The 6,981-nt window shown below is 37.2% G+C and overlaps 1 pseudogene; it reads right to left on the reverse strand.

The window, feature by feature from the left end:
• Positions 1-5,030: 5,030 nt before the first annotated feature.
• LOC120215529 lies at positions 5,031-6,981 on the reverse strand (annotated as a pseudogene).

Consider the following 6,981-nt stretch of genomic DNA (forward strand, 5'->3'; position numbering starts at 1 on the left):
CTTCTAATCATACATGGATTTTTGAACAGAAGAGACTATTTTTAGATTTCATCCCGCCCATCAAGATTAATCTTTATTTGCAAAAAATAGTGTAATTAATGCATGATAGAGAAAAATAATAAAAGGGGGTTCAAGACGTAAATTTCGAATGACGTCTTGAAACCAAAGGAGGATTCGAGTTGAAAACCTGAAAAGACGACTCGAATACAAAAATTGGACAGCTGAGGCGATCGCACGATCCGAGCGTGACCATGAAAGCTGGGAATCGGAGAACACTTCTAATAGAGGAGCATGCAAGCTACCCCATCAAACCTTTGAGCATCAAATAAACACAAATGTCAAATCTTTGACCAAACACAATAACCTGAGACTTTTTTATCCTTTCCTTACTTAACCATTTCCCAAAAATAGCTTTGATCTTGACACTTGTCAAATAGCTATAATTTATTGAAGGATTAACAATGTAATTAATTCTTTGATATCCAATGAACTCTATTTTTATGATTTGTCTCAATTGTAAAACCCTGAAAGATGCAATATTTTCAAAACTTTTGATTAAACATTTTTTGAAACTCTTTTTGATATTTTCAGAACTTTGGAAATAAAAGAGAAAGAAAAATATTTTTTTCAAACAAGACAATCTCTCTAGAGTGGATCTTGGTAAATGCCATATGGCTCTCAGACATAAAACTCATGCTTAGAATCAACGCTGAAGCAAGAAATGAGGAACATTGGGGTCATTCTTGGAGATTCAACATCGAATATTGGGGCATTTTTGGAGATTCAACATCGAATATTGGGGCATTTTTGGAGATTCAACATCGAATATCGGGGCATCTTTGGGGATTCAACATCCTGATACGAATTATCAGACCTTCTGAAGACATTTTCTCCACATGCAGGAACAAGCAGACAAAGCACGAGACTCCATCCAGGGATAAAACATAACTAATTCATGTTACATGCATCTTAGACATACTTATGAGCATCGTATTTATCATTTTTTGTATACATAAGTTTTTTCAGCTTTTAGAGTCAATTTTCAACTTCAAGAGGAATGATACTCGATTCAAAAGAACATTCAAAAGTTGATGGTGGTTCCTCGACCTCACAGCGAAGGGGCGACTATCTGACAACAAAATAGTTTTCCAGTTTCAGTCAGAGTCAATTTCAACTTCACAGTGAAGGATATTGTACTCGAAGCGACACAATTTGCTCGAGAGTAGATTTCAACTTCACGACGAAAGATATCTAGGTCGAAGCCAAACTTCACAATAAAGGGGTCATCCACGGTTTCAACTTCACGACGAAGGGAATCGTGTCCACCCGCAACATATAATACTTGGATTTCAACCTCACAACGAAGGATATCCAAGTCAAGGCTCAACTTCACGAAGAAGGGGCCACCTGCATTTTTAACTCCACGACGAAGGATATCGTACCCACACATCCACAATTTCAACTCCACGACATAGGATATCGTTCCACCCGAGACAACACAAGTTTAACTTCACAACGAAGGGACGGCTGGTTGTCAACAAATAATTTCCCAATTTCAGAGCCAATTTCAACTTCAAAGCGAAGGATATTGGACTCAAGACAACACAAGTTCAACTTCACAATGAAGGGACGGCTGGTTGTCAACAAATAATTTCCCAGTTTCAAAACCAATTTCAACTTCACAGCGAAGGATATTGGACTCGAGACAACACAAGTTCAACTTCACAGCGAAGGGACGGCTAGTTGTCAACAAACAATTTCCCAGTTCCAGAGCCAATTTCAACTTCACGGCGGAGGATATTGGACTCAGAACAATACAACTTATTTGGATTTCAACTTCACGATGAAAAATATCCAATTCCAAGGCTCAACTTCACAACGAATGGACCATCCACGATTTTAACTTCACGACGAAGGGAATCGTGCTCACCATTGTCTCTCTTGAGACAGTTTCCAAGTTTTGTCTCTCTTAAGACAGTTTCTCTTGAAACAAAATCTTTGAATATCTTTTCCTTGAAACAAATTTAGTCTCCCTTGAGATATTTTCTTTTGGAACTAAGTTTTGTCTCTCTTGAGATAGTTTCTCTTGAAGCATAAACTTTGAAAACATTCCCCTTGAAACACAAATATTTGAATCAATTCCCCTTGAAACAAATTTTGTCTCCCTTGAGACAGTTTCTCTTGAAACATAAACATTTAAAACATTTCCCTTGAAATGAATTTTGTCTCTCTTGAGATAATTTCTCTTGAAACAAAATCTTTGAATATGTTTCCCTTGAAACAAATTTCGTCTCCCTTGAGACATTTTCTGTTGGAACTAAGTTTTGTTTCTCTTGAGATAGTTTCTCTTGAAACATAAACATTAAAAACATTTCCCTTATAATGAATTTTGAGATAGGTTCCCTTAAAACAAAATTTTGTCTCCCTTGAGACAGTTTCTCTTGAAACATAAACATTGAAAACATTTCCCTTGAAATGAATTTTGGTCTCTCTTGAGACAGTTTCCCTTGAAACTTCAATCGTTGAATATAGTTTCTCTTGAAACACAAAAAACCTTTGAAAATATTTCTCTTGAAACACCAAACCCTCAAGTTCGATTACACTCAGCTTCGAGGGCACATAATTTACAGTATAACTCAAGGCATAAGTGTTATCTGTCACCAAAAGACCTTCGAGTTCGACTATGCTCAGCTCTAAGGCACATCATTTATAGCATAACTCAAGACAAGAAGGGCTATATGTCAATAAAATTGTCGAGTTCGATTCCATTCAGCTCGATGACACCTCAATCACACTATTGTCCAGCTGTAATTGAGGTTTTCAAGTCGAGAAGAAGGTCTGGGTTAGCCTTGCCTTAGTAGCAAGAAGCATTTTTTCCGTCAGCATTGCTTAAGTCGATAAAAGGTATCTGTCAGCGAAGACTTTTCGAGTTCGGTTTCATTCAGCTCAAGGGCATATCAACCACATTGTGGAGTCAAGAGAATACTTTCCAGTCGAATTTTTAGTCAAGGTCTTAAAACTGAGAAGAAGACCAAAGTGGACTACAACGAGAAGCCACATTCTGATTCAAATCATTTCAAGATGGACTCGACTTCGCGACGGAGGAGCCATCCGTAATTCAATTCGACATGGAGTTATTCTTCAACTCCACTGAACGAAAATTTGTGTCTTTTTATCTTTGTCCTATTTTTCGTTCCATGAAAAAGGACAAAGAGGGGTAGCTGTAGACACACATTTTCTTAAAAGATAGAACTAGCAAGAGTTTCTCTCCTATGAGGACTCTTCCACCACCATATCTTTTAAACCAACAACCACACTAACAAACGTGCAACAACTGAGCAAGGAGTCTAGTTGCATTAGGATTCTATTGTTAATAAGATTCTAAAAATAGTTAGTTTTTTTCACTATAAATACATGTAATCCTCCCTATTTGTAACACAAGATTTAAATACAAAATACAATGGAAAGCACGGAAAATACAAAGACAAAACTATTGTAAACGATTCGAAAAGGAAATAAAAGGTAGCATCTTTTTTTTCGATCCCTTACATTTACGTTTTAATTATTATTATTTTATTTATTTAACTTTATTTATACGCACATTTCCCTTGTTACTCATTTTATTTAATTATTTTTTATTTTATTTTTTCATGTAATATTTATTTTACATTTTATGCATTTTCTTTTTTTACTTTAGTATATATATTTTTTAGATTACATATATATATATATATATGTTAATTTTCATTATCTGTTTTATTAATTTATATATATGTTTTTATTTGTTATTTTTTTCATAATGATTATTTCGTTTTTCAAAATTTAATTTTTTATTTCATTTTATTTTTATTCCAATTTTATTTTGGTTTGATTCATCATATTTTTTTTTTATTTTTTATCTCTCTTTGTTTTTATCATTATTATATTATTATTATTATTATTATTATTATTATTATTATATCTCATATTTTTTCCTTTTTTATTTTTTCCTCTTTCTTTTTGATTTATTATTTTGGTATTTTATTTATTTATTTAATATTATCATATTTTTGGATGCATTTAATCTCTATTTATTGTTATTATTACTTTTAACTTTTTTGATTTTTTTTAGATTTCCAACCAAATCTAAGGTAAACAATTTAAATCGAATTTTTAAATTTTAATTATTAATTTTCGTAATTAAAAACAACCGATAAATTAATTGGTATCGAAAGGACGGTTCAAGGGTGTTAATCCTTCCTTGACTGTAACCGACTCCCGAACCCGACACGTTTCTGGTACAACGCAGATCAGGTAAGATGGTGTCCGACCCAACTAAATTCGTTTTAAAGTGGTCGGTGACGACTCTAACTCAACTCATCCACATTTTTCAAGTCGAAGCCCAATTCCGGGGCTCAACCGAAAGATGATTACGACATTATCCAAATGGTTTTTTTTATCCAGATGAAAATATTAAATATATCTAAACTTTGCTCTTAGTCTTAAGTGAAATAGCAGGCATCACAAGTAGTTTCATTTTAATTATGATTAATTGTTTTGACTTATGGTTAGATAAAATTTGATAAGATAGCATAACACTCACGGGTTTTACTTCAACAACTTCTTAATTCAATTCTGAAATAAGAAAAAAAATACCATTTTTTAACCAAAATGAAGTGTTGGATAATATTTTAAATAAAACCAAAAATTGTCTTTGAAACTTCATTAGACAATTTTTTAATACATATCTGATATAAAATTTATTTAATTGATTATTTTAATATCATTTATTTTATTTAATTTTTAAAATTTAAAAGATTGACTATATGAAATCTTAAAATAAGTACATTAGGTAAAATAAATTTTACACCAGGCAAATAATAATCATTTTATTATATATATTGGCCAAGCTTACGTCTCCAACGTTTGGATTTATTTGTATCAAAGCACACCTATGGCTATACCTAGTAGGCTAGTAAATTACACGCAAATAGCAGCAAATTTCATATCCAGACCGGAACATATTATATATCTCATTGGCAAAAGAAGACTTAATCCACTTCTTCAATCTTGGGACCTGCACCAGATCCGGCGGACTCCGGTATTGGCAGCACCAGCCATGGGCACGTCTCCGGCACCACCTCCACCTTGGTACATCTTGGAAATAATGGGATTGCATATGCCTTCCAATTCCTTCAACTTGTCTTCCATTTCATCAACTTCTGCCAGTTGATTCCTGTCAAGCCATTCAATGATCTCATCAATGGCTTTTTCCATCTTCTGTTTGTCTGATGGGTCAAGTTTTCCAGCAATCTTATCATCCTTAATGGTGTTCCTCATATTATACGCGTAGTTCTCAAGGGCATTCTTGGCTTCCACCTTCTTCTTCACTTCTTCATCCTCTGCTTTATATTTCTCTGCCTCCTGCACCATTCTTTCAATCTCTTCTTTTCTTAATCTTCCTTTATCATTGGTGATTGTGATCTGATTCTTCACTCCTGCTGTCTTGACCTCTGCAGACACGTTCAAGATTCCATTTGCATCTATGTCGAAGCAGACGTTGATCTGGGGAACACCTCTCGGTGCCGGTGGGATGACGGTGAGCTCGAATTTGCCTAGCAAGTTGTTGTCTTTGGTTCTCGCCCTTTCACCTTCGTAAACTTGAATCAAAACCCCAGGCTGATTATCAGAATATGTGGAGAAAATCTGCTCTTTCTTGGTAGGAATCGTGGTGTTCCTTGGAATCAGCGTTGTCATTACACCGCCGGCAGTCTCGATACCAAGGCTGAGAGGCTTGACATCGAGAAGAAGCAAATCTTGGACCTTCTCATTCCCTTCACCGCTCAAAATGGCCGCCTGCACGGCAGCGCCGTAAGCGACTGCCTCGTCGGGATTAATGCTCTTGCAAAGCTCCTTGCCGTTGAAGAAATCTTGCAGAAGTTGCTGAACTTTGGGAATCCTGGTGGAACCACCGACAAGAACCACCTCGCTAACCTGACTCTTATCGAGCTTGGAGTCTCGAAGACATTTCTCCACGGGCTCCATACATTTCCTGAACAGATCCATGTTCAGCTCCTCGAACCTCGCTCTCGTGATGGTGGAATAGAAATCAATACCTTCAAAGAGTGAGTCAATTTCAATGGTTGTTTGAGCGATGGATGATAAAGTCCTTTTCGCCCTCTCACAGGCAGTCCTCAGCCGTCTCAACGCCCTCGCATTGCCGCTGATATCCTTCTTGTGTTTCCTCTTGAACTCCTGGACGAAATTATTCACCAGCCTGTTGTCGAAATCCTCACCGCCCAGATGAGTGTCACCGGCAGTGGCCTTAACTTAAAAGATCCCTTCCTCGATCGTCAGCAATGAGACATCGAAAGTACCCCCTCCGAGATCGAAAATCAGCACATTCTTCTCGCGGGATTTGGAAGCTTTCTTGTCCAGACCATAAGCAATGGCAGCGGCGGTTGGCTCATTGATAATCCTTAGAACATTAAGGCCAGCAATGGCGCCGGCGTCCTTAGTAGCCTGTCTTCGGGAGTCATTGAAATACGCTGGCACATTAATAACAGCATTTTTCAGGGTTTGGCCCAAGTAAGCCTCGGCAACCTCCTTCATCTTGGTCAACACCATTGAAGAAATTTCTTCAGCAGAGAAGTGTTTCTCTTCACCTTTGTACGTAACCACAATCATTGGCTTATCACCAGGTCCAGCAACGACCTTGAAAGGCCAATGCGTCATGTCGCTTTGAACTGCAGGGCCTGAGAAACGACGACCGATGAGCCGTTTGGCGTCGAAAACAGTGTTTTGAGGGTTCATGGCGACTTGGTTCTTGGCAGTATCGCCGATGAGCCGCTCGGTGTCGGTTTACGCTACGTAAGAAGGAGTGGTGCGGTTGCCCTGATCGTTGGGAATTATCTCCACCCGGTCGTTCTGCCACACCCCAACGCAACTGTACGTGGTCCCGAGATCAATCCCAATCGCCTTGCCTTCAACTTTGGCAGCCAT

Source organism: Hibiscus syriacus, unplaced genomic scaffold (genome assembly GCF_006381635.1).
Source record: "Hibiscus syriacus cultivar Baekdansim isolate YM2019G1 unplaced genomic scaffold, ASM638163v2 tig00110123_pilon, whole genome shotgun sequence".
NCBI lineage: Eukaryota > Viridiplantae > Streptophyta > Magnoliopsida > Malvales > Malvaceae > Hibiscus > Hibiscus syriacus.